Source organism: Myodes glareolus, chromosome 11, assembly GCF_982192425.1.
Source record: "Myodes glareolus chromosome 11, mMyoGla1.1, whole genome shotgun sequence".
Lineage (NCBI taxonomy): Eukaryota > Metazoa > Chordata > Mammalia > Rodentia > Cricetidae > Myodes > Myodes glareolus.
In genome coordinates, this window is record NC_142036.1 from 10,404,722 (window position 1) to 10,411,414 (window position 6,693).

The window sequence follows — 6,693 nt, forward strand, 5'->3', positions numbered from 1 at the left end:
TGATGAATACGGTAAAATTTTAATGAGTTTGTTGGACCTAAAATATATCAGAACCAGTACATCTATTCTAATACCAAGTTTTTACTTTTGACCAAGAATATCCAGAACATTTTAGGGAGAGCCGATCCAATATGAATTAAAAGACTTCACATATTCACATTAAAGTAAATAAATTATTAAACAAATAGGCACAGGTAAAAGTTTTCCTCTGGAGTAGAAAAAATTAACAATTATTTATAGAAATGCCCTTGATTTTCTCTTCTCTTCAGTATGTCCTCTGATTCATTCTAGATAATTTTAAAGAAAAGGGGATACCTAGATGATATATATATATATATATATATATATATATATATATATATATATATTCTCTTGCTGGATAATATATATTATCCAGCAAGAGAATAACTGTTCCTGCAGCATGAGCTCTAAAAGGATCAGGAAAGAATGATATGTTTTCCCCTAATTCTGATTAATGATTGGATATTGTTACCCAAGAGCAAAGTAACAGCTAACTAAATGTGAAAAAATTATTTTACAAATAATGTATAGTATTATCTTCAAATAGATTTTTTATACATAATTGAAGGACCCCACCAGTTCTTACCTGGATGGAATGATGGTCCCAGTTAAAATTGCCTACCAAATTATTTGATATTTACCAATGTTCCCTCATCATTTGCTTTCTGAATTTTTGTTTTAAGCCTCAGCTATACAGTTTTTACTAATTTTCTTTATTCTTTCTGTTTAGGATTCCTATATGAAATGTTTTCCACACAGCTACTCCCACAACTCGCAAACATGGGTCCCTAACAACCTTATACTTAGTTAAAAACTTAAAAACTGTTGCTCAGTAAGAAGTAGGATCAAGGAATTTTCAGCTTTATCTGTACCAAGGTTTTGGCTGACTTGGCCGTATTTGGGGTTATACAGACAACAACAACCATTATGAGTCCATGATTGTGATATCCATGTCATATTCAGAAGAAAGAATTTCAAAGCACCCCTCCCTGTGTCTCCACTCCTTACATTCTTCCCACCTCCCTTTCATCAGTTGAGCATTGGAGGAACTTAAATGGTACTGGAAATCTTATATCACACAACATACTGAAGATTGGAAAGTACATTTTCTGCCCTATAGAGAAACAGACCATGTGTTTGAGACTCTGTGTGTTTGGTATTGTAGCTTCTATTGTGTATGCTTGGAACTAGAATGAACAGGAAAAGATATCTTAAGTGAAGGACAGGAGGTAAAAAGTACAGGGTAATATGGGGGTTTTCAAAGAAAAAGTTGGATGTAGTGAAAAAAAGGTCCTGAGTGGGTGAAAAGCAAAGCATGAGAATTTGGGAAAACTAAAACAAAACCTTCTGAAAATACAAAATTGATGCAGAAGTTTTATGTTTGGTTATAGACACTTATGAAATTCCCCCATTATGGTGAAAATATAAATACACAGAAATAAAAAGTGACCTAAAATAACATGAAGTCAGCCATGTGTTGCCTGTTATTGAGGTGGGAAAGGCAGAGTGGGGGATACAAAGTGATCATAGGGAGAACTTCAGGATGCAAACAACTAAGTGCTGCAAGTACAAATCTGTTTCCACTAAGAGGAAGACAAACAGAATAAGAAATATATCATTTGCAAAATTCCATCGAGCATATGATAGCACCTCTCAGAACTGAGCAGAATTCAGAAAAGTTTCAAGTGTTCTTGTCAGGGTTCACCTCAGGAAGAAGCCATGTCCAGCAGAGACAGAGGGACAGACGGAGCTAATATTTAGAAACACAGCTATGTGTGGTGCTTTTAAATTTCACATTGAACCTAAAGAGACATGATGGTGTGGAAGCACAGCATTTTCCAATGCATATGGTAAAAAGAGAGCTATAATAAAATGTGGTGAATCAATAACAAGAATATTATGTACACAGAGCTACATTAATGTGTCAATTTCTATAACTGTTATCAGTGTGTATGATGTCTTATATCTGCTCTGAGTACTGCCTTTTGGCCAGGTCCAACTACAGAGTCTGCTATGTCAGGAAGATATGCAAATAAGTTTTCTTTTGCCCATAAAAACCAGCCCTGCCCTCACCTTTCAGCTCTGGCAAAGGAGACCAGCCCTGGATTCCCAAGTCCACCCAGTCAGTGGTCAGCACTGAACACAGGTGAACACACTGAACACCATGGACTTAGGGCTCATACTGGTTTTCTTTGTTCTTATTTTAAAAGGTAATTCATAAAGATGGCATGCTGTGTGTTGTGTGTACATGAGAAAGAAAAAAATCATCTGTGTCAGATTTTTAACCAGAATTCTTTGTGTTTACAGGTGTCCAGTGTGAAGTGCAGTTGTCAGAGTCTGGCGGAGAATTAGTGCAGCCTGGAAAGTCCCTGAAACTCTCCTGTGCAGCCTCTGGATTCTCCTTCAGTAGTTATGCAATGGGCTGGGTCCGCCAGGCTCCAGGGAAGGGGCTGGAGTGGGTCGCAGGCATTAGTTACAATGGTGGTAGCACCTACTATACCGACGCTGTGAAGGGCCGGTTCACAATCTCCAGAGACAATGCCAAGAACACTCTGTACCTGGAAATGAGCAGTCTGAAGTCTGAGGACACAGCCACGTATTACTGTGCAAAATACACAGTGAGTGAAAGCTACTGTGAGCTCAGACAAAAACACCGCTGTGGGGAACACAGGACCAGCAGGGGGCGCTGAGAGCACATAGAGATCTTTGTCACAGAAGAGCCTGCTCAGAGAAACATCGAAGACTGGACTTCTCCGTGGTGTCTGCACTGTGTCTCTCCATATCAAACTTAGAGATTTTCTCTACAGTTATTGTGTGTAGTAATCCTTGAATGTCCAATTGTTTATTCGAATTCCTTTTTCTGTTGTGTTGTGTGTGTTTATTTATTATACTGTTTCTCCCTGTTACCTTCTGTCTACCTGAGTCTGTCTCAATCTCTGTTGCTCTCACTCTTTCTCTCTCACTACTCTCCGTGTGTGTGTGTGTGTGTGTGTGTGTTTGTGTGTGTGTGTGTGTGTGTGTGTGTGTATGTGTGTGTGTGTGTGTTGACATAGGAGGCATTTCTCTAACAATCTGCAACACCTGTTTTGGGACAAATTCTATCAGTGAGCCTGGATCTCAATGACTGGATTGTCTGATTTTCCAGATATTATCAGTGATTGTTCAGTCTCCACATACCTTATATGGTATACCTGATTTGCTGCCACACCCATTTCTTTCTTTCTTTTCTTTTCTTTTTTTTTTTTTTAGTTATGGATTCTGAGTTTTGTGTTTAGAACCAACTGAAGGGTTCTTGTGTGTCAAAACCTTGATTTTCATAGTCCCGTTATAGTTGCTTTTTAAATATAGAATGTGCTTTACCTGAACAAAATGCAGATCATCATACTGCTATATGTGACCTGTCTTTTGACCTGAATCATTTCCTGAAGAAGCTGAAGAAGATTGAAACCCTGAATGTCACAGGCATCTCAGAACCACATGTGAGACTAAAGGATTCTATGCCATCTCTTTGTCTCCATGAGCACACTACCCACACAGAAGTAAATGCCCCTAATTAAAACAGTGTATTTTTATAGAGTTCTCATCCATTTCTGTGATTTAGCCCAATGGTCTAGTTCTTGAGTGGTTTACATAAGACCTGATTCAAATGGTAATTTGAGGTTTCAACTACAGTATTTATTATTCAATAGGAGAAGCCACATCTCCTTCTCTGGAGCCTCCAACAGAGCATGATTGTCCTGGTGCTGCTCCTCTGCCTCATGACCTTTCCGACCTGGAAGTGTTTCAGGGTTTAAGGAGAGAGACCCAGGTATACCATGTATGGAATGTATGAATGATGATGATGTTGCTTGACCCCAGGTGACCTGTCTCTGGTCCAGGTGAAGGAGACAGGATCTGACCTGGTTCCGCCATCACAGACCCAGATCCTGTCTCTCACCTGCACTGTCTTGGTGTTCTCATTAACCACCTGTCATATACACTGGGTCCATCAGACACCAAGATAGGGTCTGGAGTTAATGGAAATAATATGGTGTAATGAAAACACTGATTGTAATTCTGTTCTCAAATCCTAAGTCACCATCAGCAGGGACACTTCCTAGTGCCAAGTTTCCTTAAAACTGATCAGTTTGAAAACAGAGGGCACAGCCCTTGTTCCATTACAAGACACAGTAATGGAACTCTTGTGTGAACCTGTACAAAACCTTCCTACAGAGAACTTGGGATGAGAAGGCAGTACTAAGGGCCAACAGGGACTCCCCAGCACTAGCACAAATCATTTCAGAATGCTGAATCAAAGCAGCTGCACAAGCCCATGAAGGGATGACTTCTCTGTTTCTTGGCTTGCTATGTGCATCAAAGTCATGTTTCTCGTTCCACTATTCTAGAATTTAGTCTGTACTAATCTTTAAGACATCTGAACATTTTTGAAGTCCTGTTCTCTACTGTAATATTTATTTTTCTCTATAATTTGCAATCTCATCTGAACGAAATAGCCTCACACAGGGCAGACCTGGCTGTGCTGTGTGCACCAGGATCAGTCTTGAAGAGACTCAGGGATCATTGAGAGTGGGGTCCCTAGATTTATAACAGAGCTTCAGTTAATTCTCGATTTAGAGCAGAATTTAGGATTTCAGTAAGAGCCAACAGATCATGTAGGAATACCTTGGTATTTAACCCTGATTTACTCCACTCCCTCTGTCATCCTCACATAAAACATGAACACCAATTTCATCATTGACCCTGGCTATGCTCTGGTACTCAGACCATGGAAGTAATGCAGCTAGTGATAGAAGCTGAGGATCAGGAGCCTGAAGGAGGTTTCTAGCTAACACACTGCTTAAGGTGTCCCTGGAGCCTCACGCCCCTTTTTGAAAATGCTATTAAATCAAAATTTGTTTTTTTAGGTCTTAGAATCTACACTGATCTTCTCAGATTGCTAGTGTGTAATTAATTTGATTTGGCTAAAATAAAATAGCCTACCTCTACCAAAGTATTTAAACACATTTTAAAATTTTACATGATTTAAATTTCATCATATTGATATATTTCTCTCTCCATTGTTTCCACCACAGAGTTCTTACTTACACAGATTCATTTACAAATAAGTCTTGTAGTCTCTGCAGTCATATCTGAGTCACAGATCCTTGATCTGAATATCAGATGTTGCTATGGGAAAATGGTCTGTATCTGGTCAATTATATTTTAAATAAATGTTGATTGGCCAAAAGCCAGGCAGCAAGTATAGGTGGGACATCAGACAGGAACAGATGGGTCAATGAGAACAGGAAAATTCTGGGAAGAAGGAAATCCTACTCTACACTCATGACCCAACCACATAAGAAGCAATATGTGAATGCTTCACCAAATAAGGTACCAAACCACGCGGCTAACATAGACATGAAATAAATAATGGGCTAATATAGTTATAAGAATTAGTAAATAAGAAGTCTGAGCTACTAGGCCAATCAGTTTATAACTAATGCAGACCTCTGTGTGATTGCTTTGGGACTTACCAACTGCAGTAGCCGGGCAGGAAAGAAAACCTCAGAGAGCAGAATTGTGTCCAACATGTGGACAACTGCATCCACATGAAGCCTGAGAGAGCTTGTGAAGCAATTCTAGACATAAAATAAGAGAGTGAAGCATGGCTTATTGATAGCAGCACTTTCTCAGGTGGGCTCTTCTTGCTAGAGCAAGCACTCTCATTTAAGAGAGGTTTCCTGACTCAGCTTTAGCTGTAAAACCTTGCAGCTGTTTTAAGAGGTCCTGAAACAAAATACTTAAATGATTTTGACAAAAAGCTGACCACATGCTTATTGGTTTTCAGCTGTAGCAGGAAAAAAAAAGCTCCACCATTTTAAAGTGCTGGCTTTCTGGGCCATCCTGCTGTGTCTGGCTGGAATTGGTGAGCTCTCAATACCTCAAGTAAACTGCTTCAGTTTGTGTCCCTATCGTGGTCTTGACCTATTTGTTCAAATTCTCACTCCTCCCACTCTTCAACAGGGCTTTGGAAGCTCAGTCCAGTGATCCACAGCTGCTTTCTCCCTATTTCCATCAGTTGTTGGATGAAGTACAAATGTTGATATTAAAGATATTCATCAATCTGACTACAGGGCAAGGCCAGATTTGGTACCCTCTCCTCTATTGATTAAGGTCTTATCTGAGGTCATTCTTGTGCATTCCTGAGAATTTCTCTAGATTCAGGTTTTTTGCTAGTCCCATAAAAGCTCCCTAAATCAAAATACCTTTCTCCTTGCTCTCATCTCTGTTTTTTCTACATCTCAAGTAACCCATTCCTCAAATTATTCTCCCCCCTTTCCTCTCCCCCTCTTTTTCCCCTTCCACCTGCTCTTCTCCCCCCATCCACCATGCTCCCAATTTTGTCAGACAGTCCTGTCTATTTCCCCTTTCAAGAGGGATCTATCTATGCTTTTCTTAGGGTTCACCTTGTTACTTAGCTTCTCTAGGATCATGAACCATAGGCTCATTATCTTTTTCTTTACAGCTAGTATCCACTTCATGCTACCACGGTACAGAGCAATACCACTCATTACCACATAATCAAATGTTGCTCAATCATACTACAAGACCATTTATTCAAGTATTTTTATAGCAGCACTATTTATCAGAGCTATAACAGAAACAACATAGATGTCCCTCTACCAAAGAATG

At 39.5% G+C, this 6,693-nt stretch overlaps 1 pseudogene across 1 annotated transcript; it reads left to right on the forward strand.

Annotated features, from left to right (window-relative positions):
• Positions 1–2,100: 2,100 nt before the first annotated feature.
• Positions 2,101–2,711, forward strand: LOC148120374 (immunoglobulin heavy variable 3-23 pseudogene; annotated as a pseudogene). The gene is made up of 2 exons (XR_015739293.1): positions 2,101–2,231; positions 2,329–2,711. The product of XR_015739293.1 is annotated as an immunoglobulin heavy variable 3-23 pseudogene (transcript).
• The last annotated feature ends 3,982 nt before the right edge of the window (positions 2,712–6,693 follow it).